At 45.0% G+C, this 25,208-nt stretch overlaps 1 long non-coding RNA gene across 1 annotated transcript in view; it reads left to right on the top strand.

The window, feature by feature from the left end:
• LOC122162702 overlaps positions 1-24,260 on the top strand; it is a 44,285-nt gene extending 20,025 nt beyond the window's left edge. Inside the window, exons 2-6 of the long non-coding RNA XR_006169646.1 lie at positions 14,922-15,115; positions 19,247-19,396; positions 22,286-22,346; positions 23,658-23,753; positions 24,200-24,260. This is a non-coding gene — a long non-coding RNA (uncharacterized LOC122162702). The remainder of the gene's footprint in view (positions 1-14,921; positions 15,116-19,246; positions 19,397-22,285; positions 22,347-23,657; positions 23,754-24,199) is intronic.
• The last annotated feature ends 948 nt before the right edge of the window (positions 24,261-25,208 follow it).

Raw genomic sequence — 25,208 nt, 5'->3', positions numbered from 1 at the left:
TAGAAGAAACAGGAAAGTGTGCATGTATGTGTGTGTGTGTGTATATTATGTATATTCCTTTCCTTACAGTGGCAGGTATAATACAGCTTCACATGCAGGTCAGATGTGAAAATATGTAAAAAGCTACTTAGGAACCAAAGTGTTCATTTGCAGTGAGCACAGTCCAAGGAATGTGCTGCAGAACTATGTCTTACAGAGGATGTTTGGGGGATACATGGCTCAGAAACAGCCTAGGCTGGGCCAGCTCTGCTGTGGCACAGTGTGGGTCTGTGACCCACTTGCAGTGCCTGCAGAAAACCATAGTGCATTCCCTGCAGATCTGCCAATATGGAGAATTAGCATAAAGGTGTTTTCTGACTATTTGCTTAAGATGCTGCTGCATCTCGGATTGTTAGTTTGAAAGTAAGTGGTAGCAGCTGTAAGCAGTGTACTTTGTACAGGTGAAACCCTGTGGCATGTCACTGTGGTCGCATCTCTTTGCCTTCATTTGTTAGTAAAGCATCAGATTAAGGTGGGTGCAGAGGGAACTGGAATGATTAGGGTACCTATGCAGCTTCTGATGGCACGTGGGAGGGAGCAGCCCTCTGAGGGGCCCTTTGCACCTGGTGGTGCTTTGCTGTGCAGCAGGAGGTATTGGAACAGGCTGTCTCAGGAATGGTGGAGTCACTGTCTCTGGAGGCAGTCAGGGACCATGGAGATGTTGGACTTGGTGATCTTAGAGGTATTTTCCAACCTCAGTGATTCTATGATTCCATTCTAGGAGCCCACCAGCTGGTGGGAGCAGCAGCCTGCTGAGCAGGGGGCTGATGGCCAGAGCTCTTGTAAACATCCAGCATGGAGGTGAAGTATGAAAATTGAATTGAATTGAAAAGAAGTGTATACCTGTCCAGGCCACGGGCAGCCAGTTTCCCCAGAAGAAGCCTGTGAAAGACCATGTCAAAGGCTTTGCTGAAGTCTAGGTAGACTACATCAACAGCCCTTCCCTCATCTACCAGACTGGTCACCCAGTCGTAGAAGGAGATGAGGTTGGTCAGGCACGACCTGCCTTTCATGAACCTGTGCTGGATGGGCCTGATCCCCTGGGCACCGTGCACATGCTGAGCGATCTCACCCAAGATGATTTGCTCCATTGCTTTCCCTGGTATCTAGGTCAAGCTAACAGGCCTGTAGTTCCCCCGATCCCCCTTACAGCCCTTCTTGAAGATGGGAGTCACATCAGCAAGCCTCCAATCCTCTGGGACCTCACCAGTTAACCAGGAGTGCTGATAGATGGCTGAGAGCAGCTCAGCAATCACCCCTGCCAGCTCCCTCAGCACCCGAGAGTGCAGTCTATCTGGTCCCACGGGCTTGTGACAGTCCAGATGGAGGAGAAGCTCTCTGACTGTCTCCACCTGAATCGCCGGGGATATATTCTGACTTCCAGATCAGGGCATAAAATGCCCAGCCGATAACTGGTCTGGCTATTAAAGGCAGGTGTAAAGAAGGCATTGAGGACTTCAGCCTTCTCCTTGTCCTCGGTGGCTGCATTCCCTGCTGCATCAAGTATAGGATGAGAATTATCCTTGGTTCTTCTTTTGCCATTGATATATTTATAAAAGGGTTTTTTTTATTGTCTTTTACATTTTGGGATAAACACATGGTTAATTGTGATCAGGATATAAATTCCTGAGCCAGTAAATTCTATCTCACACAATTAGTTCTATGCTGTTTCCTCTACTTGTCAGCACTTGCATGATATGGCTGAGCTTCCACATAGCTGCCCGTGGCAGATGGTGGAGGTTTGTCAAGTGCAATGGCAGAGCATCAGCACTCTGGCCCTCCTGCAGGGAGCACTGCATCGTGATGGGTGGCTCCTCTCAGGAACACCCAAATCCTATAGGAAAGAGACTTCCTGTAAAGATCTCCATCACATTATTTATGGAAAACTACACTTGTGTTTCCCTACTGTGTGTATGCTCTAGAGGCTTGTCGTTGCTTGTGTTCAAATTTGTTTTTGTTTAGTGTGTCACAGGACTTGGAGCAATGCAGTTTTGGCAAAATATGTGGGAAGACTGTAAACACCACATAAGCTTTCTTACGTACTCCACATCTTCTCCAATATATTTAAATGATCCAGCTATGCAGTTACAGCACATCTATTAATACAAGATAATACAAAGATGTAATTGTTTTATGGGCTCAGTTAAGTTATATTTTTATGAAGAGAACAAGAAGATCCCCTGAGACACTGTTGTACAAATAACAAAGACAGGAGTTCAATTAGTGAAAGAAGAGAAAGGAAAGGTGAGGCATGAATAATGTAAAATAGAGCATAACTCAGCAGGCATATTAGTTTGTATAATATACTGTTTCTTATACATTAAAAGGCTGCGCTGAGGAGTGAAGCTTTCCCTATGGCAGTTTTCTAAACTGAGGTTGTCAGATTTTTTTTTGCAGTTTTCTGACTCGAGACAAGAAAAGTCGATTCCCTAATTCTAAATTGATGGAGATGTCACTTTGATACTTCTACTTACTTTTTTCATTTCAGAAAGAGCAGAAATTGTCCAGAATTATTTCTTCATTTCGTGTTCCCTTGAGATTCCAACAAGGAGTGTTATTTTTTGCCCGTGTGATTTTGAATTAGTATTTTTCAGGTGGGGATGTATAAAAGTATGAGCCTCGACAGTTGACCAGAAAGTAAAGAAAATCAAGAAGTGAGTCTACAGAAATAAACCTAATCCCTATCCTTTTTCCTTAGAAGCCAACAGCATGTTTCCAACAAGGTGAGACTGGATAACAAAATGCTGCACTCTGGCCCGTGCCTGCAGAGCTCTTTGGTATTGTGACTTCTGAAGCCCTTGATGCCTTTGCTAGAACAAAGCCCTGGTTTCCTTTCTGATCTCCTGAGAAAGCCTAAGGGCTAGCAGGGCCGTTTGTGGCGCGTGCGATATGGGCTCTGCACTGAGTTCAGAGACTTGAGAGCTGATTTCATGCAGCTTCGCAGGCTTTAATCCTGCTCTGGTGGTAGTTCTCTCTCAGGGACTGCCGAGTGTCCACACTGGCCAGCGGTCCCATGAGGAAACTGCATCTCTGGGGAGCACAGTGAATAATCACCTGAAAAGTGGTGCCTAAGAAGAAAGGAAATTATCGGTGTGTGTGTCGTTCCCATCAAAAGAGCTTCTCCATCAGCTGGTTCAAAGTGGTTGTCACTGTAACCTCTGTCAGTCACTGTTCCCATGTATTATGTAGGGCTTAGTGGTGAAACTACTTCAGAGCAAGTGTGAAAATACATCTTTTGCAAACTGACTTTTCACCAGCTCTGTGAGAAAACTGAGGAAGATGCTGACAGAAGCTGAGTGGGGTTTGTAAAGGACCTTTTCCAGGGTGGAGTCAGAGTGGTCAGCACCAGCTCATGGCCTAGGGGAAGGCGTGGGGCAGTGGGATTCAGATGAATTCAGCAGAGTTTCATTGCAATCTCAGCATCCTGCTGCCGTGGGAAGAGAAAAGGTATTTTCAAAGCAAAGGTTATCTTCATATAGTGTCTTGAAAGAATCCATCAACATGTCTCATTCTGAAAGAGCGGTTTGTTTCTCAATTATCTTTATGCTCTTGCATGGAATTGGAAATTACGCAATTCCTTTGACCTCCTAAATTGCTATTATATTGCTAAATGTGTCAAAGCTGGAGTTGCTTTTTTTTCTTTTTCCTGTCACCAAAAATTAACATTGCCCCTGCTGCAAAGATGCTGTGAGCCAGGGTTTGGAATGGGTTTATTTTGATTAGAGTTGGTAAACAATTCTAGTATTTTTATCAGTATTTTGCCAACGTTGCCGTTGGGTTTGCAGGCACAAGAACACAGCCCTGTTCTCTGTTTGAACAATAATTGCGTTGGCTCCCTGTGCGGGCAGACCCAGAAAGCAGTCTTGAAACTTCGTTTTGGAACATTATATGCTGCTTGTCTGAAGTCAGCACGCAGAAGGGAACCAACAGAAGCAGCCTTCCTTCGTTTAATAGTGTGAGAGCCTCACAATGTTTCGGTTTATATTATTCCAGAGATAAAAATCTTTAAATACTGAAGGAGCATACAGCATACAAGCGTTCTTTTGACAGTTTTCTGTGCTATCATAACCATGGATTCATCTGCTTGTCCTTATGTTAGCAATTTAATTTTAATCCATGGCAATAATGAAAAATTGCATTACTAAAGAAAAACAAACTCTCCATAGCCTGCCTGCATTCCTGATAGTTTTAGGAAAGGGAGCTGCATTTTGTGTTGAAAATAATAGACTATCTTTAGGTCTTATGTGAACATCTATGAGCAAGAAAAATAGGTTTGCTAATGTATTGTCAACCAGAGGAAAATGGACGGTTTGTAGCTCTTGTGTCCCAGTGCATACCTGGACCATCTGTGCCCTCAGTGCTTTTTCCCTGCAATTTGCCACAAGGAAGGCTGCTCGAGGTTGTTGTCCTCTGTGGGGCAGCTGATGTGGCTGAACGGTAGGGCATAGAGTGGACAGGGAAGAGCATTCGGCAAAGGTGGATTGGGTAATTTATAGCTCAAATGGTATTCCTTGACCCATGGGAAAATGTGCTTCTTTTGGGGGTCTGGCGTGGGTGCCTTCCGAGGAGCAAAGGCACATTTAGAGGCTCTATCGCAGATTTTCACCATCACAGTGCCACTGTAGGCACAGACTCGTTGAAAACTGGGAACAATTCAAAATTTGAAGCTATTCAGATAAGAGACCAGCCTTGAGTAAGTGCTCAAGAGTATTATAAAAGAATAATTTGGATTCCATTTTTTCATAATTTCATCTCTCTATATATACACTACTCAAAAACCCTACAAAATGGAACACAGAATGAGATTTCTTTCCCTAGTTTATTTTTTTCTCAACTCTTGCAAAGAATCTTCTATTACAATTTTCAGGTTTATTAGAAATAATAATAATCCTAGGGGAAATGTGTACTGTTCTTTATTAAACTACATAGGACACATTCTTGAAAGATGCTCACACTACTCCCACACACACCTTCCTACATATGAGGTAAATTAAGAATGTCACTATCTTTAATGCCAGAAGTATTTTCATCTTCCACTTCAAATACGTGGTGATGTATCTGGAATAGCACTATCAGGGGAAGAAATCTTTACTCGAACAGGGTTTAGCAGTTAGTGTTCCTTTTCTACATACATTTAGTGTTTTGTCCAGAAGGGGTATTTTTCATCAGTGAGATCATGTTGGCTGCAGATAAAAAGAGGAAGAAAATTTACTGTACAATCATAAAGATTGGGAAATACCTCTAAGATCATCTAGTCCTACCATCCTCCTGCCACCAATATTGCTTACTAAACCATATCCCTAATTACTACATATCCCCTTTCCTTTAAGACATCCAGGGATGGTGACTCCAGTGCTTCCCAGGGCAGCCTGTTCCAGTGCCTCACCGCTCTTTCTGAGAGTAAAAGGTTTCTTTATATCTAAAAATGTTCTGGGTCCATGCTGGTGGCCTGGTTCAGAGCCTTGCAGAGTTCAAGAGATGCCAACCATAGACACTGTGCTTGCTGGTGTGATGGTGGGTGCTGGGAACTCATCCATCACATAAACTTTGCCTTCATCAATTGGGCCTGTGCGAAACTGCTGGCTGCAGCGGGACAGCAGAAAGGAGGAGAGACTTGGAAGCCAACCTTGTGTCTGTGCTCCTGCCTCCATGACTAATTGCTCTGAAATTTGCAGGTGTAAAGCTCTTGCTTTTCCTAATACCATTTACTGGGTTAGCATTTAAAAAGGATGTCTTTTCTTGTCGTTAAAAGTACTAGATGCAAATGGAGAAGCAGATAGCTATGCCTTGCTTAATAATTAAAATAGTGCCACAAATTTCAAGGAGTGAAGTCAGGCTCCAGAGACTGCCTGATCCCATGTCCAACTTGCAGCACAGGACAGAAATTCACCCAGTGCACCACTCTTCTGTGGGAACATACAAATTAGAAATTTCAAGGGCTGTTGAACATTGTGAATTTCCACTGTGGATCAGCACAAAGTTATTTGGCATGGGAGATTTGGTAACTGTGATACATTGGGGAAGTTCATATTGTGCAGTGGCCCTAAAATTCACCCTTCCTCCTCTGGTATGCAGAGACCCGGTGTTGAGATGTATTTAATACAAAGCAGGTAGGATAGCAGCTGATGCGAGCAGTTTTCTTGTCTCTTGTTGCTTTTTCATTATTCATCTTAGGATCATCTCCTTTGCTATTTATATTCACCATAAATAATAATTAAACATGGGGGCAGAGGTGTGATGGTGTGAACGTGAAGGAAAAACTCCACGTCCCTGAAGGGGAACCAAGCCACAGAGCTAACCAGAGGAGTCTGGGAAACATGGTTCATTGCAAGAGCTTGCTGGAGAGCAGGAAGGCATTAACGCATAAGTGCTACTCTTAAGTGGCCAGAATATAGTGATTAAAGTGCTCTCGCTGCGTGATCTTGGGCTTCTTGCTCTTTCTGCTCCTTAATTAATTTCCTCTTTCATTTATGTATTAATAAAAACAAATCACCTACTTCATAGGAGGTGAGGGGTTTAATTCATTTATGTTTGCAAACGGCTTGGAGATCAGAGGAAGGAGGAAGAGGCTACAGAAGCCTGTATGTAGTGCATGAAAGGTATATGACAAGATTTTATTCCTTGGTATTCTGATAAATGGGCGTTTTTGTAAGGCTTTTTCCTTTTTTTGCTAAGTTTCTTTTTTCTGATGCTGTCAAATAAGGCACAACTTTTGCCTCCAGTTGATGTGTAAATGAATGGCTACACTTGGATTTTGGAACAGTCAGTACCTTTGTTTCAGCCTTCTTTCTTACATGGGTGTGTATGGGGAAGAATGCTGGTCAGTGCCCACAGTGTTGTCTGTCAGCAGGTCATATGTTTAGAACTGTGCTGCTGTTAAAAATTGTTCAATTGTTCCATTTTTATGGAACAAACATGGATTTATTTCCTGGAGTGAAGATCTGCTTTCTTTTGTTTCCAGTAAGATAGCTGCTGCAGAGCTTATCCTGCGTGAGATCAAGTTGTACAGATAGGGAGTTTCCTGATAGATACGTAGAGTTGGTTGATTCTTCAATCAAAAATTATATTTTGCTCTCAAATTCAGATTTTTAATGTTTTCCTATGAAAATGAACTTGATCAAGATTTTATAGTCTAGAGAGCTGACAGACAGTATCTGGCCAGATGTTTCATATGTGCCCGTATGTTGTCTGAAGTTTTGTCTGGTATTCAGTGAAGGCTGACACACACACTTGAGAGGAAAAAAATGTGCTATCAGTGGATAGCACTGACATCTTCTCAGTGAATAATGCAAACAAAAATGACTTTCCTTCCTACCTGTACAAACCAGTCCCAGGATGGAAGCAACATTAAAAGCCAGAATCTCTCCTCTTGTAATGTCTAATAGCAGTGTCTAATTCAGGATGTTCAAAGCTATTTCCCTTAAGGTTACCCTGTGATGTGGAACATGTTTTGCACAGGCGATGCTATGAGAGCAGCTCAGCACGCTTCGGTATGCGGTGAGTTCCTCGGTCAGGGTTCCCCCTGGAGTTCCTCAGCAGGCAGTGAGTAAGTGTTGTGCTTTGAGTCATCTCTTACCTTTAAAGCAGCATTCCTCCATGAAAGACGTTTTGTTTTCAGTTCTTAAAGCTCTACACAGAGCATTGCATTTCACAGTCCCATTATATGCATTTTTGAAGGGGGGTTGAAGGAAGAAGATGAGAGCTGCCTGTGGGTCTATCTGTGGTGTGCAGGTTCGTGCCTCGTCTGTGGTATTACTTTCTCATCAGCGGTTTTCTCTGTGCCCTTCTCCAGTTTGCTTCTCCCAGGGATTTTTAGATGCAGTCACTGCCCTCTCAGACTGAGCAGACAAGTGGGAGCTTAAATTTTTCCTGGGTATTTGCACCTTGCCTCTTTTAAATCCCTTCTCAGATTATGCCTCTCACCCCCATTTCTCACCTTGGACTAAAGCTCAGGGTTGTGATCTTGTCTCACTTTTGAATACTGGGGCTTCATGTTTCCCTTGTGCTTCTCCTGGGCTCCCCCTGAGGTGGAAACCTTCAAGAGCTCAGGGAAATGAGGAACCATCTGCCTTTGTAGCTTGGCAGTTCATTCTGGGGGGAGATTTCCATGTTTTCTCAGCAGCTGGCATTGAAATCTTACTGGACGCTGCCAGGACCAAGTCCCTGGGTATCCCAAAGTGGTGGGGCCATCAGGGCCCAGGTCCAGTGAATGCTTTGTGGAAGGACCTCCTGCTGATGAGGCCGTCCATGCAGTTCCAGAAATTCTGAGCTAATTGCACAAGAGGTGAAGCTCCTGTATGGCAATGATCGATTTGGCTTCAAGCCCTGCAGAGCAGACAGCAGCTGATGAAAACCAAAGCCCAGGCATGTGATTGTAGATCCTTAATCCAGCTAAAATACCATGATGCTTGACCTCATTAGAAAAAAGGCCATGAAACATCTCTCTGTGGGTTATTCCTTGCTGTGTCCAGTGAAATACTGGGAGTTTGGCCAAGTATTCCTCTTTCTCTGGTGGAAGGCTGTGTTTTCTTTTCTGTCTTGGAAACACTCATAGACTCAGAATGAACTCCAGGACTGGCTATTTGAGGTCTCTGTACTGAAAGCTCTCATTAAAATTCGTCTATAAGGAGAGGTGAGAAAATGCCATCATTTCTATGCACGTGGCTTAATTTTCTCTGCTAGTTGTCTGCACCCTATGGGAAGTGAATGAAGCGTTCCTACAGGATGCCTTGGTTTTTACAGAGATGTCTCAATCCCAGCACTCTTCTCTTTCTTGTCCTTCTCAGTTCAGTGTAGATACCAGCAGAACAGAGTAATCTTGTCTTTCACAGCTGCACTTCAGGCAGGGGATGGGGTAAAAGGGGTTTGGTTGGCATTTGCAGACTAGAGATGACTGATGTTTCCCTGTAGCTGACAATACTGCCTCTTGTTTCACCAAGGAACATCAGAGCAACTCGGTGAAAACCAGCTGAGTGTCATCAGTGATTTATTGTGGTCATTAGCACAGCATGCAGTCCTGCAGCTGTGGGCTCCTGGTGGTGTGCAGCACTGAGGGGTGCTGCCTGCAGGGATCTGGGCTCCCCTGGGGCACCCACCTACAGTGGCTCTGTCTGCACCAATCACTGTTAAATGTCAATAAGAGCCTATGAAGGAGAGACCACAGGAAATGGAAATGGCAGCTCAGTGGGCAGTGACAGATAGTGTGCTGGGGCACGCGGGAGAATGACTGATGGATTTATTTAGGGCTCAGTTCAGTAAAGATTCAGTTGCATGGAGCTTTGGCTTAGCGTGGGATGGGAGAGATGCTAGGAATCCAGTACTCCAAGCCTTTCCCAACAAAGCACTATTATTCCCTTGCATAGCATCACAGCCAGCCCCATGCTGGCCCTCTGCTTTGCCACCGAGCTCAGTTGCTGTGAGATTTTTAGATGCTGCAGCAACACAGAGGAGATTTTGGTACACAGGGTTTGGGGGCTCTGGACCCAACCCAACCTCATGGTAATGATTTTGGGGAGCTGCAGGCTTGCAGTGTAAGCTCTGCTTACTTTCCAGCTTTTGCTGGCAGCAGCAGGGGTGGAGTGGTGCTGGGGCAACTCACGTAGGACCAGTACCTCATTACAAATCTAGGGAACCTCTTTTGCCCCATTGCTAATAGAGACAGCAAGACAAAAGCTGACCACACCTTGCAAGCATCTGCTGTGATGTAGCCCAAACTCCATGCCCATCCTTTGCTATGCATCCTCTGCATCCAGAATGCATGCCTGCTGTGGTCCATCACAGTAGGAATTGCCAGGCTTAATCAAACAAGTGCGCTCTCTGGGAGCCTTTCTCGGGTGTGGGTTGGCACCAGCTGCTTCCCACGGAGGTGTGAAAGGGTCCTGGCAGAGAGCTCTGCAATGTCTGCAGGGATGTCGTGCCCTGGCATTGGTGTTTGGCTGGGGGATCAGCCTTGTCTCATGTGAAAATGCAGCAAAGCAAACTCAGACACAACAGGGACTCTGCTGTCCCTCAGGGCTTCCTACTCCTTCCTCTGCCAACACATTTGCTGGGTGAACTCCACACTGCATGAGTCCTTGTAGCTGAGACAGGCAGACAGAGGCCATCTGAGGGGTCATGGCTTCCCTACAGCCTCCTGGTCCTGAAGCAGACCTGGCCAAGCAGCCCTCTTCCCTGCTTGTCTTCAGCAGGCCAGGCACTGAGGCCGGGCGTTGGCACAAACTGGTGATGGTAGTTCACAAAGTGAATTTATGGTATCCCAAGAAAATATGTCCCTTTTTCTAGAGATTGTGTGAGGCAGAGCAGCAACTTTAACATTACTTATTTTGCAGGCTGATTTTTGCCCCTTGCCGTGGCATGCTGCCTGCTCACTGAGCACGCTTTGTTCACTGCTCAGCTGCTTTAAGGTCCTACTCACCAGCTAGGCTTTGGAGAGATTAATAATGTCTCTTTTTTTTCCCCATACAATGTCCTTGACAAGCCAGAAATCCGCCCATTCGCTGTTTCAAGCAATTAAAATGATGACACTGCCATCAACCCCCACGCAACCGGTTGGCGAAAGCACTGTGCGACGGAAACTCCGGTGAATTTGTATGTAACTTGGCTCAGACCAGCCCCGCTGACTTCCCAGGCTTTGTTGCTCAAATATAAACATGTAAAACCAGTGTTAGGCTCTGAGAGCTGTGCCAAAGTCGACTGCCGCTGCGTACAATAAAACAGCATGTGGAGGGTTGCTGTTCTAATTGGGCAGCCAGGAACCCCGGCGGATGGCAGGGCTTATTTATTGATTGCTCTTCAGATCAGGAACTGGACGGCACCACAGGGAGCTAGTAAAGGAGGAAAAGTGTTTTAAATACATTGTAAATGCTCCTTTGCAGGATTAATGAGCGGGAAACTGTAACGTGTTAACAGGATGCACAGAATAGTAAAAGCTGGTAAACCTGTGTGGCTTTGCCTTGCACAGGAGAATTCTGCTTCAGTGGAGGTGGAGAAATACGGGTGGTGTAATGTTACTGTACTTGAGGGCCCTTGCAGTCAAAGAGAATCTATTCTTTTACTGAACTTCTCGCAGAATTGGAAACTATTAGAAAATACAATGGGAAAATAAATGTATGAATGGAAGGGGAAGCATAAGAGAAAGTGGAAAACTCTGCTCTTGTCTCCTTATTCCCTCAGGGCTAGCATGCAAATGGCACAAAATGGGTGTTATGCTCTATCTCCTGTGGAACAAAAAGAGCTGAAGGTGTCCAGTGGGGCCCATGCTGGGGCAGAGTGGGCTGTCATGCCATTTATCTCTTTGCTGAGTGTTTGGATCTTCACCCAAGGGCTTTGCATAGCTCCACTGTACATTCAAAATGCTGAGGTGGGGGGGAGTGAGACACTGATGCACAGATGTGCAGTGCAAGTATTAAAGCCTGTGCTGTCGTTTTAGGAGCGTGTGCTGTTCCCACAGTTTGCCAAAGTCTTGCAATTATCTGAACACCTGCAGCTTGCCTGCAATTCAGTCCTTCGTGCTCTTTTTCCTGCTGGATCAGCTCATTTCTAGCTGCCTGTCGTACGGGAGACACTCTCTTCAGTGCTGCAGTTATTGATAACGGAACAGTTTCTGCAGGTTGGCAGAAGTGGAGGTGCAATTGCTTCCCTGTGGTCATGGCTGAAGGAGGCAAATGGCAGGACCAGCCTGGGAATAGCACAAGTTTTGAGGAATTTGACAAAGTCTGATGTCTTGGCATTGATCTGATTAGTTGTAGGACTGCTTATAAGTGAAGCATAAAGAAAATTAAGTAAACCAGAGAGAAGTGCGAATTTATCTGTATAAAGGGCTAACTTCTGCGTGAGAAATGAACGTGTCTATGAATCTCATGTTGTTTTAAAGTGCTTTCCCTTCCTATTTGTCCACCTGTCACATCCAGTTTGAAATGTGAGCAGCTTGCCACATGAGATGTTTTGGGCTTAGAAATCTCGAGCTGTGGTGGAAAGGGGCCTGGATAGACTCTGGTGGATCTAGATCTGATCCTGCACTGATGGACTACCACCAAGACCAATGGTGGTCAGGCATTCAGCCTTCTGCAGCTTCAGACTTCTGCTGTTGTTTGACATGTAAGCTGGGGTTGGCTGTGTCTTCTGGGAGAGCTGTTGGATGCACGAACATGCCTGCCTGTGGGTATCTCCCGGGCTATCCACCCAGGAGGCAGCTGCCCAAAAACCACTACATGCTCAGAGATGTGCTTACAGGGCATCTTGGCAGGCTTGAATAGAATGGGCTGGGATGTCTCCACAGGGCTTGAATACTTCAGCGTTGATGCGAGTGCTTCATTGCTGGAGCTCTCTGTTCAGTGCTGCTTAAGAGATCTCCACTTGTACTTAGACCACTGAGGGCTTTTTCAAATGAGAGGGCTCTGTTGTTTTTATCCAGTCCTTCTCTGTGCAGAGAGAGAGATTTCTTAAGCACATAGAGGTTTGTGTTGCAAGTACTCATTATCCACCACAGTTTGTTACAAATGAATCATAAAGTAAACTTAATGAAACAAAGCACACAAAAGTAGATTGATATTTGACTTGGCTGGGCTTGATGTTTTCTCTTCTATATTTTTTGTCAGTTTGGCAAATACTCTAGGATTTTATCCAGCTTTGTTCCCTCCATGTCATCCCTGTAGAGGTTTTCACAGATCACTGCAAATGAAGGATGAACCGTATGAAATGTGTGACAGACAACAGAGAGGTAAAAGCAGATGAAAGGTATTAGGGTGTATTTTTATTTTGGTCAAAGTCTGTTTAACCTCTATGAAACATCCTGGTGAAGTTTTATCTCTAAAGTTGTGTATCGTATTTTCGGGTATCTCCTCTCCAAACTGTCAGTTACAGGTATGCATTTTGCAAGGATTAATGTGTTTGTGGACAGTCACTGCTTCTGACGCTAACTTCATAGGTTAGGTGGAAAAGTCAATTGAAGCTTGTAGTAATAGCTATGGAAAAAGTGCATCTTACGATATTTAGCTGGGTCCCAGGGCCAGTTTCAACTTGTTGTTTTAGGTTCATCATCAAGAAGATGGTAGCTGTTGAGAGAAGAGAGCTAGTCTAAGGAGGATTTAAGGATATAAGACATATCTTATTTTCATTCTTTCATTCTTATTTTCATTTTTTTCTTCACATGTCATTAAAGAATTCAAATACTTTGTGTAGTGAAAATGGGGCGTGATGGATAGTGGTGAGCAACATCCCTCTTACAGGGCACACCAGGAGCTGAGAGCCCCTGTGCCCCAGTGCAGCCAGGCTTCCCTCTTCCTTTCTGAGAGGAAAGGGGCAGGAGGGATCTTACTGGGTGGAGAAAAGCAGAAATAAAAGCTATTAGGAAGAGGAATGGAGGATTATTTTCAGGTCATGTCTGCACTAGCCAACAGTTTTGTCTCCTCTTAAAAGCCAAAAGCTCACTTGAGGCAGTCCTCTGGCAGCAGGAAAGGAGCTTTGGTGAGGCTTTCTCTCCAGTTCTCTATCAAAGCAAATCTACTCAGAGCATATCTCACTCCATGGGAAGGGGAACAAGTAAATAAATCCAACCCAGCTCATCTATGGGTTGTTTTCAATACCTTTTAGCAGCAACCTACACATCTAGAACATCACTGCTTCCCTGCTGAGTGCAGAAGTGCTGACTGCCTGGTGCAGACACAGCTCTGCTTTGTGTTCATCTATCCTCGGGAGTTGTGGAATGGCTTGAAATAATGTAGAAGTTCAGTTCTGCAGGGGTGCTGGGGGCTGTGTGCTTGCTTGAAGCTTTGGGAGGGCTTAGCCCCAATCTTGAGCACTATGCACCTTAGAAAACAATATTTGCAGTCCAAACATATCACCCTTGAAATGTACAGAAAAGCCAGCATTGATTTCAGAGGATGACTGTGGTTATATTTGATGCTGGTTTGGGTACATTTGGAGTCCAAATGTCAAAGGCTGGCTCCACTGTCTCCTAGATGGCTGTTTTGCAGGCAGAGCATTAGTTTGGTGAAACCAAACCTTTAGGACCAAATCCTCAACAGGCTGAAGCAGATGCAGTTGTTAGTGCTTTTGGAAAGCCAGGCCATTAATTATGAATGGAGCATGTGTACTTGCTTACTTGCAGGGGACATGGAGCATAAGGGTGTCTGCCTTTGTACAAGATGTGCGGGCACATAGTGAAATACAGCAGTAGTTAAATGTTAATGCTCATGATCAGATTTTGGCTGTCTTCCTGCATGACTGTTTGCAGATGTTGGGTTTTGTGTGCTGGTTTTATTTTTTGTGGGCTTTTTTTGTGTGTGTATGTGTGCGTTTGTTTGGTTTTTGGTTTGGTTTGATTTTTAAAGTCTTGAAGAACAATGATACTGAGAGCTCTCACTGTGACATTTGAAAGCTCTCCAGATCAGAAAGGAGGGGGAATCATTCAGAAACAAGCCAAATAAAACTCTGTCACCAATTAAAAACTAGAAAACTGATATTTGGAGTGGTCTCTTGCATCAGTGGACACCTTCCAGTTCATGCATTTGAGAGTCACTTTTAGTGGCTGGTGGCTCAGACCAAAGTGTTTCTTCAGTGCATTCCCACAGGTGAGCTGGATGTGGCCACTGAGCAGCCAGTATGTGGAAACCACAGCCCAGCAGGTGTGGAGATACTGCATAGCCCTATGGGGAAGAGCAGGGCTGGGACACAGAGTGGACATGCTCAGCCTCCATCCGTCTGTGTACAGATGGTTTTCTTCTGCTCTGCTCATTTCTGAGCAGCAAATTGGCAGAAAGCAGGGTCTGAACACACTGCTGGGCTGCCCTGTGAGGCTCTGGGGACATCTGATGAGATGTGTTGTTTTTTCCAAATTTTTCTCACTTCTGTGTTTTTTCTTCCCCCTTTGTATTTGTATCTAGTGACTGCTATCGCTGGCTGTGAAAGAACTCCTGTTCTGGGCTCAGTATATAGAAGCAAACCCCAACAGCACACAGAGGCAACATTCCTGTATGACACCCCCATCATCAAGCCCAGATGCTCTGGTGGAGTGCAGATGTCCCACAGAGGTCCAATCTAATGCACTGAAGTGACAGAGAATCTGCTGCATCCTCAGGTAAATTGTTCCGGTGCTTAGTTAATTGCCTTAACTGTTCTGCACCAAGAATGATTTTATGTCTCTGTAGAAATGCCTTTAGTTTCCAGCCACTGGATCTCAAGATGCCTTTGTGTCAGATTAAAGAGCCTCATCCTATTACTCCTGTCTCTAGTTGGGCACTTGTTGACCACTTTCAAGTCACCTCTTCACCTTCCTGGGGACAGACCAAATGGACTGAATGTCTCTGGCTCCCCACTATTTATCAGCCTCCTCCCATTCTTCTTGCTTCTGCTGGCTGAAACATCTTCAGTCTCCTCTCAGCTTCCTCTACAGCTGATGCAGCAGGGCTGATGTGGTTGTTAATGTCTTGTACTGTTACTTAAAGAGCTCCTGGCTGGTTGCTGAGCCTTGCCTCATTCTGTGCATCCCAAGGCCGAGCTTGTCCTGGGGTTGTCCTGTGCCCTTGGTCCTGCTCTGATGACTCCGTGAGAGCAAGATGGGGAGTATGGAGAGGGATGCCTTGAGCTCAGGATCAGCCTCTGGTTGGACACCTGTCCAACCTGGAAAAGAAAGGTTCTGATATAGGCAGCTGTGCTGGGTGGGGGAAAAGGGACGGGGGAGCGGGGTGCTGTTTGGACTCTGCTCATGCAATGCAGTTCACTTAACTCCAAGTGAGCATAATTGTAGAGACGAAGTAGGAGCAGCCTGAAAATCACAGGGATGGCGTAACTTCCAGCTAGAGAAAAAGGGGACTTTATGAAGTCCTGAACCAGTGTCCTTACCTGCTTTGTGCTGTGCTGCAGTGTGTGAGTGCTCAGCCACTCCAGCCCTGGTTAGAAATGAGAAATTTCAAGGGCTATTGAGCACTCTGTGAATTTTCACAGTGGCTCAGCGCAAAGTTATTTAGCACAGGTGTTTTGGTAATTGTGATGCATTGGGAAAATTCACAGTGCTCAATGGCCCTCAAACTTCCACCTGCTTGGTGTGGTGGTTAAGTATTAGCTCAGTGGATTATAAGATAAAATATGCAGAAGAGAGTTGCTGGCTGCAGGACTTTTTCTGGTGCTGGTGATATTTCTTTGTTATTCTACGAGTGGTTTGTTTATCTGGCATATATTAGAAGGACAGAAAGTTGACTTCAGCTGCACTTAGAGAAGAGTGTTTCACACGTAGCAAACCTTAAAGACCCACATTTCCACTCAGACTGGACAGATGACCCGAGCCACCACCTCCAGCATCCTTGGAGCTCCTTGTCCAGTCTGTGTTGCATGACAAAATGCCCAACCCTGTGCTCTGGGAAGGGAGAGAGGGAGGAGGGACCCCTACCCACACCACTCTAAATGTGTGACTGCAGAGGACCTGAGAGTTTTCTTTTAATTATCGCTTTCCGAGTCACCTCTGCTCTCACGCTGGCAGTGCTGGGAGGGCCCTTTGGGGAAGGACGTGCTGTCTGTCCTTTCATGCACAAATGAATAGGCTGGGCTCCTTTGCAATGATGTGATGTGGCCAAGTACAGAGTTAGAAGAAAAAAACTTAAGCTTTTAGGTTGAGCCCTGACCATGCAGCATCATGGTAAGCACATGCGCTGAGCTGATGAGATTGGCCAGTGTTACCAAGTATTTTAAATACAGAAAAAAACATTTTCTGCTGCAGGTCTGCTGTCTCCTAAGCTGATTTTTCATACTGCTCTTGCAAGCTTTGCTGGCTTCTACTATGCTGTGGGGCTTTGCTTAAAGCACAAAGACCTGCAACACTGTGGATGAGCTTTTTGGCTGCTGCCATTTGCAGAAGGAAGTGATTTTATTAATTTATTAGGGTTGTGGGTTTTTTTTTAGGTGATGAATGGGTATTAGCGAGGATGCTAGTAGTGTGATTTCCCTCCTGCAGCTTTCCTCCCAGATAAGCACACATAGCTGCCCAGCCTTGTTCCACCCACATCTCTCCCTATGTTCACCCAGTTATCATGGGAATGTGCCCAAACACAACCACAGAATTGAAGTTTTCAAAGAAGTGAGAGTTCAGTATCTGAAAGCAAAAGGTGATAAACAAGAATACTTTGAAAATCCCAAATCTGTGCTGGGAAAGGAAGAGATCTGCTGGGTCAGCAGAGAGCCCGTGGCTGTGCTCATGCATGGCGATCTCAGTGCAGGGGAGGAGGAGGAAAGCACACCTTCCTTAATGCAAGCAGGGATACAGGTTGAGTGAGAGCTGCTGGCAAGGCAATGGAGTCCCAGCACCGAGCTTTGCTCCTGTGGGCACAGGTGGGACTTAGGTGATAAAAAGACTGTCAGGAGCAAAATGCAGCCACTTGCAAGAGCCTCCCAAAGAGAAGAATTAGACCTACAGGAAGATTAATGGGAGGATTTTCTTTTGAGTGTATTGGAAAAAATTCAAAATTCCCAATTCTGAAAGATTTTAAATAGAAATTTCAATCTCTCTCCCTCTCACACCATGGTTTTTGGTGTTATTAACATGTAAATTAAGTTCCTTTATAGAAAACAGCATCTCAAGAAGCTGACAAGCATTGCATAGGGTGGGATCCGGAGGTGTTCCCATTTCTAATATCACTGCTGTTCACTGGGATGGATGTGCAGCGGTGGTTGGGGTGCCTAAGGGCTGCATGCTCCCACAGTTCAGTGCTGGGCACAGAGCTGGGATATAGAGGCACTGTATGTGGGGTCCCTCTGGGTCCTACCTGAGCCAGCAGGTGATTTGCACTGTTGCCATCCCTGGAATCAGGTTGGGACCTGCACTGCATAGCAACCTTCAAGTATTTTAAGAACCCTCCAAAGGGTATTAACACTGTTCATGAGTAATTAGTTTGTCTTGCTGCTGTTTGTGAGTTTTATGCCATTCCTCAGCCAAATGAAGGCTTTTGTTCTTCCCAAATAATTAAACTCAGGTTATTGCTAGAAGACTGGTAGCTCCCGCTTGGTGGCACGGAGGCAGTAATTAGGCTTTTCCTTGGATTTCGCTTTAAGGAGGACTTCAACTTGTTGCTCGCTGCTCACTGCTGTTCAGGCTCAGCTCCATTTTGCAAAATGGTTTCTCTGTTTTAGTGGAGGTTTGTGTTTCAGGTGTGGGTGTTTCATGGGTGGACTTGTTCCCAGATGGAAAGTGTTTGCAGCTTGTGTGTCTTCGCTGTTTCTAGGAAGAGCCATTCCTGAAAGCAAAGGATGCATTGTGCCTTTTTCTCCTACTCTTTGAAAGCTGTCAGTACTAATTTAATTAGTTGTTGCATAATCACAGTTTAGCATTTCCAAGTCTAATGTATTGTAATGTTGTTTATACTGATTTGGTGATTAAGGGCCTTGTCAGAGTCTTTGTTTTTCTGCAAAAGGAAAATGCATTTATCACCCTTATGAAAAGAAAAAAACCCAAAGCCTTTCTTGCTATGCAAATGGAACACAGCAGATTAAAGAGGCTGATTTCACCTGAAAAGGTGTTTACAAGGTTTTTCCATAGAGTTGCTGTAATTTTTACTGTCTACAGCAGCCATGTAGCACTGGGGCTGTACCCAGCCATGGCCTGGTGAGATGAGGAAGAGGAGCAAGTCTCTTCTGCTCAGCCAGGGCACCATGTAACCTCTTCTGTTTTGGGGATCACTCTGTGCTACTTTATAAGTGTAGCATCCTATGCGAGACAGCTATGGCTGCAGGCTGTGTTTCTGGTCCTCAAAGAAAACAATATGTTTCCTCCACCCTCCTGCTGGAACCTTAGTTGCAGTTTTCCACAGCTGGGTGAATGACCATGTTTGTGTCTGTCACCAATTCCAAAGTCTGTTATTTAAATTACAAAGCTCATTCTTTGCATCAGTGTATGCACAGCAAGTTAGCAATCTCTGCATAAAGTCCCAGCAGGCAGTGATTGTCTCCTAAGGAAGGCAGAAGGAAAGACAGCCCACTGGATTGACAGACATATTGCTGAATTCAGATGTGTTCCTGGAACAATTGGGTTTGTTTTGAAGAAAGTTGCTGTTTAATACTGTTGCAAAGGAGCAGAGGTGAGCAAGGTGTTGGAAATCAGGCTGAATTGCCAGCACAGTTAAGAGTGTGGCGTAATAAAATCCAGTGTCATCAGCTTGTTTATGATCTCAGTAAAAACAAACCCAAACCTGAACAGTTATGGTAATTCTGTTTTGGTTTACAGCAATGATAAATAGCAGATACCCGAGCTGCCTGGCAGAGGAGCAGACAACTCTCCTGGGACTGACTGCATTGTCAATGTTCCTTGACGGGTCATTGGGGTTTGGGTTCTGGTTAACATCCCGCCCTCTTCAAGCATCTCCTCTGGCTGCAGGTAAGGGTGATGTGGTCCCACTGATTGCTATTTGCTAAATGGTGGGGAAAGGGGGTGTGGGGAGCTGCACCCAGAGTCAGAAATCATAGGATAGAGTAACAGAGTCATGGTGGTGTTTCAGTTGCAAGGCACCTTTAAAGGTCGTGTAGTCCAACCACCCTGCAATGAACAGAGACATCTACAGCTGGATCAGTGTGCTCAGAGCGTGGTCCAGCCGAATGAGACAGGAAAAAGAGGGGTTTTATTATAATAATTATTATTTTATTTATTATTGCTAAGATTTTTTTCCTTCCCTCTTCCATTCCCTCCCCCAGGGATAAATTCACAGCAATCAGTACAATGGTTTTGGTTTTCTGAGATTCTATAACACAAAATCTGGCTCCTGCAGAAGTAAAAGTTGCTGGTTTCTCATACACTTCTCCAAGGAGCCTCTGAGCAAGAGGCATGTCTTAGCATAATGAGTTTAAGCGTAAACAGTTATTATTTCTAAATAAGTACATGCTATTAAGTGCTATCAAACTTCTATAGAAAATATGAAAATGTTGGGTGAAAAACATTATAAAAGGCTGAACTCTCACCTGGGAAGTAGCACATAATGTAAATCAATAGAGTTGCATTTCTTTACTGCTTTATTGACTCACAAAGACACAGCTTGTAAGAGCCCTTCAGGATCCTTCCCCCTTCCCAACCCTATTTTACTTCCAAATACTGCTAAAGAAATGTTTTTCCTCTAAGGTAATTGCATAACTTCCTTCTGTTTCACACTCAAAAAGCACCCATGTGAGTCAATGAAGCACAGAGCATGTTTAGATTATCTCTTACCCTTCTCTAATGATGTTCAGCAGATCAATCAGTGAGAGTCATTTCTTTTTTTTTCTTTATTTTCTTCCCCCCCCTCCCCTTATAAAGGATCTTGATCTTTCTCTTAGGAGAATGACCTTGATTTGATAGCGCAGCTAAACTGGAAAAGCTGTTTTGCTATTCAAACTGAATTTAGGAAAGCTAAATAAATAGTAGACATAAGAACAAATCTCCTCCCTTAAATGAATGTAGATATTAAGACCTGGCTTTGTCATGATTACAGTCTAATACACAGCTTGCTGAGAGGCATTATTTTTTGTTTAGCCGGTGTCTCTAACCTTGACCATTCATCTCTGTGGCAATGCTTCTTTTTTGTATATGTTTTGAGCACACAAAGAATTTAAACTTACATGGCGTGGTCAATCAGAGATACCTAACTGGCTCTTTGGAAAACATGAATCGTGCATTTATTTTTTTTTAATACAAACACAAAACAAGTCAGTGGCACCACATTAATCATTCAAGCCAACTGGAAAGCCTCCAAGCACCAGCTGAGTTTAAAAAAAAAGAAAAAAATCAACTGAAAAGCCACACACACTTTGATAAGAACCGACCGGGAATGAGATTTCTTTTTTTCCCTAAGTTTCAAAAAGAACAGCAACAACAACAACAACAACAAAAAACAATTTGAAGAATTGGCAAGAAAACAAATTGAACTATCATGGCCGGTTGTAAGGGCCCTGCTTCGGCTCTGGAGAAAAGATTCATAAATATTCATTTACCTGGGGAAACATGAAAAACAGGATTAGACTTATTCATGGGAGTTCATCTTTAGGGTCAATGCTAGGGTGAGAGAGCCAAGACAGGCAAATTGCAGTTTTATAATGTGTTTCCTGGGACAGGCAAGATCTGCAGTCTCTCTTAAAAATGAAAAGGAACAAAAAGGACAAAAGAAAACCCAACCCTCAGAAGACAATGAAAAAGGATTTTCATTGCTTCACACAACAGAGGTGCTGCATACAGATGCATCCCATGGGCAATGCTCATCCACTTGCTTCCTAGCAGCTGTGTCATGGGCAGGACTCGCTCTGGCCATGTGTCCCCTGATGGGCACCAGGCTGTTCCCATAGACTGCAGAACTGCTCCCTGTGATGTTTTTACCCTTTGTCTGGACCTGCTCACCTGGGACATGGGACTGTCCCCTCCTCAATGCTGGCAGCATCCCACAAACAGCTGGACGTTGGTGAGATCAGTGCCACAATCCAGCCCTGGGCTGCAGTGGAGTTTTTACTGGAGGAAAACATCCTGTGGTTTTGGAGCTGGCAGCTTCTTCCTGGAGTCCTTCCCCTTCGTGTCAGTGCACAGCGAGAGCTAATGCAGTCACAAGTCTGCATAGCTGCAGATAGGATGGGAAGAGACCACAATGCTTCCAGGACCCCCATTTTAGCAAGGGAAAAGAAAGGGCTGTGACCTCTGGCAAAGCAGCCAGGAGCACGAAGACTTCCATATGTCAGCTACCAACCAGTGAGATGAACAGAAGGGAGCCTTAAGGAAATGTAGCCAGGTCCAGATGATAACTCAATATCTGGGGCTTGGAGTCACTCCCATCTGCTTCTTCCAGGGGAGGGCTGTCCTGTGCTTGCTCCTGCATCCTTCGATTGCCTGTTTAGAAGGTGACCCTGGCACTGTCTTCTGCCAAAGGGCTGTGTAATACCTTAGGACAGGGGTGCGACCCTCAGAAGCTGGGACGGTGTCACAGCCTCACTGCCACCACATCTGTGTGCTGTGGCCAGGAGATAGGCTGCAAAGTGTGGTGGGGAAGTGTGTCTGGAGAGTCTTGCTGGAACCTGCATGGGTTTTTTGGACAAATCTGGCAAAAATGAAGCTGAATTTAGGAAAAAAAAAATAATAGGTATAAACATTTTCTGCTTTGCTGTAAGCAACAAAACCACAGAAGCAAATCGGTTTGTCTGCAGGATCCAGCTGTTAAATATCAGCTTTCCCAGCTCTGGTGCAAAATGCTTTGCCTTGTGGTTGTGGAAGTGCTCTAACACTGCTTTGTTTTTTTGGTCTCTTCTATGTCTGTAGAGCCACTCCCTGGGCCTTCTCAGTTACCGCTGTCATCTCTGGGGTCTTTAATTGTGCCTGAGTAAGTAGCCCTTAGCATAAGTACCAGTGGCTGAGGGGAAATTGGACTTTCTCTGCCTGAGCCTTCTGAGCATGGCTCTCTGTTTGCTGATTGTTATCTAGAGCAAGCAGGATTCTGACAAACAAAGGCAGGAAAAGATGCTCTCTCATTTCCGGAGCTTTTGTGCCTTCTGTGTTGTGTCTACAGTGGGCTGGCTTGCAAAGATACAATCACAATGCTTTAATACAGTGAGTGGGGAATTCCAGCCCCCTCAGGCCAGATTTCACTGAACAGCTCTGAACTTGATGCCGGGGGAAGGCAGAGGTGTGGGATAGGCTGTGCTGTGGCTTTGCTCCCTTGCCATGAGCACTCACAATGCTGGAAAGTCCAACCAGCTCCAGCCAGACAGTGCCAAACAGTTTAGGGCCCTTTTGTTGTAAGAGGACTTAAAGCTCTCCTCTGCACTGGGTAACTCTGAACCTCCCTTTATTTCAGCCCCCGCATCCCATGGCTCAGATGTTTTGGTACCAGCAATGAGCAGATTGTGGGGCCTTCCCTCCCCACTCTGTGCTCACTGCAGTCTCGTGCAGTTCTCTTTTTCTTGCTCCTTGATCACCAGCAGCCAGGGCAGCGCAGCTGTCTATCGCAGTGATGAACAGTGAGTGGCATCTCCTCTCCCAGCAGCGGCTGCCTTGCTTTCTTCCCCTCTCTTTCGATAAAAAGTGACAAGTGCTCCTTCACGGAGCGCTGCAATCAAAGGCGCTGCTCGAAGGGAGCTGACAGTCGGCTGCGAGCTGGTTTACCCGGGGACTGCTTAAATAGAGTTCACATCCTGCCCAGCTCTCCCTCGTGTGACAGTGTTTTGCACCCTTTCTGATGGTACCAGAGCTTATCTCATCGTGCCTTTATCTGAATAATCAGCTCAAGGGCTTCTAATTCTCTCAGAGGGATTGCTGTAGCTCTGCAAAGCTTTCTAAAATGTGGCACAAGGTGTGCCATAGGGCTTAGCGCTGTGATCTGCCCCCAGTACCCGCTAATGGCCAGGATCATGCATAAGTGGATTTTCCAGCCATTTCAGGCTGCACTGGTGTTGATTTAGTCCTGGTTGAGGCAACCACAGCCACCCTTAGCAGGAGGATTGCACCTCGAAGGTTGTGCTTGGGGTATCTCCACTGGAACTGCTGCCTCTCCTGGCAGCAAGGTGCCAATGAGCTCCTTTCTCTCTGTAGCGGCTGCTTTTCAGCACAGCAGCTAATCCAGCAGGTATCTGTGTTAGGGGATAATGGATGCTCTATTTCTATCTTCTGCAGCTTTTTTTTTCCTTTTTTTCAGTGGGGTATCAGCTTCAATGCTAATGTGCATGGGTAAGAGGATGAGGAAAGCTACTTTGCGAGGATTCTCCTTTTGCTGCTCTGCAATGAAACAGAGGTACTATTCCTTGCAGTGGTCTGTGTGAGATAGCCAGACTTTTAACATTTCATAATTATTTTCTGGATAATTATCCATTAATACTGTCATGCTTGATTCCATACCAATGTCTGCTTTTGGCCAAGGTCTCTTTCCGCTGTCCTGTTTTGCAAATTTGGACTAAGCCACCAGAGAAAACTGCTCTTGCTGAAGTCAGGGAAGCACATTTGCTAAGCAGGCCAGGGTAGCAATTTGGTAACTTCAGTAATTAGTCACCCGTTTCTAGAAGGCTGCTTTATGCAGCACATAAATGGGAACTAACCTTTAGGAATCCTCCACAGCGCTGACACCTAGCATCAAACTTACGCTTCGCAACAGGAAGGGGAATGCATAATTTATGAGCTGGTGAAGTATCTTTAATTAAACCAGTATTTTCTAAATTTTGACTTAATTTAATTTTAATCTAGCAGAAAGAAGCAATCTGAGTCCGGCCAAGGTTTTCCTTAAATACCAACCTTGCTATGTGGGAGGCTCTGAATCAAGTAAGACAGATGATTTTAATTTCCATGTTCTCAGTGTAACACTTGGGGTCAATGTTTGCATACTTTTCATAGGCAGTTTGCAATTGACAACCACTGTAATTGTTAAACTTTGCTGAAGACCTGATTGACTATTGTGCACTGTCACCTTCCTGCCTTTCCCTGCCTGTCCCTCCCTTTGCCTCCCTTCCCCTTCCTCTCTTCCCTTCCTTCCAGCAGCAGAGGTGGCATCACACCAGGCTCCGCTGCAGTGACAACTCCTCCCTGTTGGCTTTCTGGATGTTCTAGCTCTGTTTTTTTCCTGCCTCCATCTTTCTACAAGTCTGTATAATGCGAATAACTCACTTTTCTGCAGCACGAGGAATACTAATTCCTCAGCCTGTGTTATTTTCTCCTATGTCTCCATTTCCCCACTATCTGTCTTTAGAGTGCCAATGATTGCTCTGCTCTGTCTATATAATTAGACCAGTTGGCTTGAGTAATTACTTTTTGCTTCCTTCAGTTTGCTCCTCTGCACTAGTTGGGTTTTTTTCCTTCATTTTAGTCCCTTCAGAGGAAAATTCAAAGCAAGGTGTGTGGCTTTTAACTCCCTACAGCCCATTGAATCAGAGGCCACCGACTGCTCAAGTCTGTGAAAAGTGAGTTTGCTCAATACTCAGCTGATAACTCTCTCATACTCTCTCTCTCTTATCCATGTCAAGTGATATTTTATGTGATATACCTGCAAGTGCCTGTGTATCTCCTGCTGGGAAGGGACCATGCCAACCCCTTACTCTCACATCCCTGCAGGGAAACTGTGGCTGTTAGGGGCAAAACACCCCTTCACTCCATGAGCAAGGAAAGGAAAACTCTCATTGGCTGAGTCAATATATGTGAAGAAACCCACTATGGTGACTAGGGAAGTTCCTGCTCGCCTCTTGAAGGATTTCCTTTCCCA

Source organism: Centrocercus urophasianus, unplaced genomic scaffold (assembly GCF_019232065.1).
Source record: "Centrocercus urophasianus isolate 14NV4802_14NV808 unplaced genomic scaffold, USGS_Curo_1.0 seq_22, whole genome shotgun sequence".
NCBI classification, from domain to species: Eukaryota; Metazoa; Chordata; class Aves; order Galliformes; family Phasianidae; genus Centrocercus; species Centrocercus urophasianus.
Note: the sequence above shows the minus strand (reverse complement) of the source record. Positions and strands in the feature narration are given on the sequence as shown.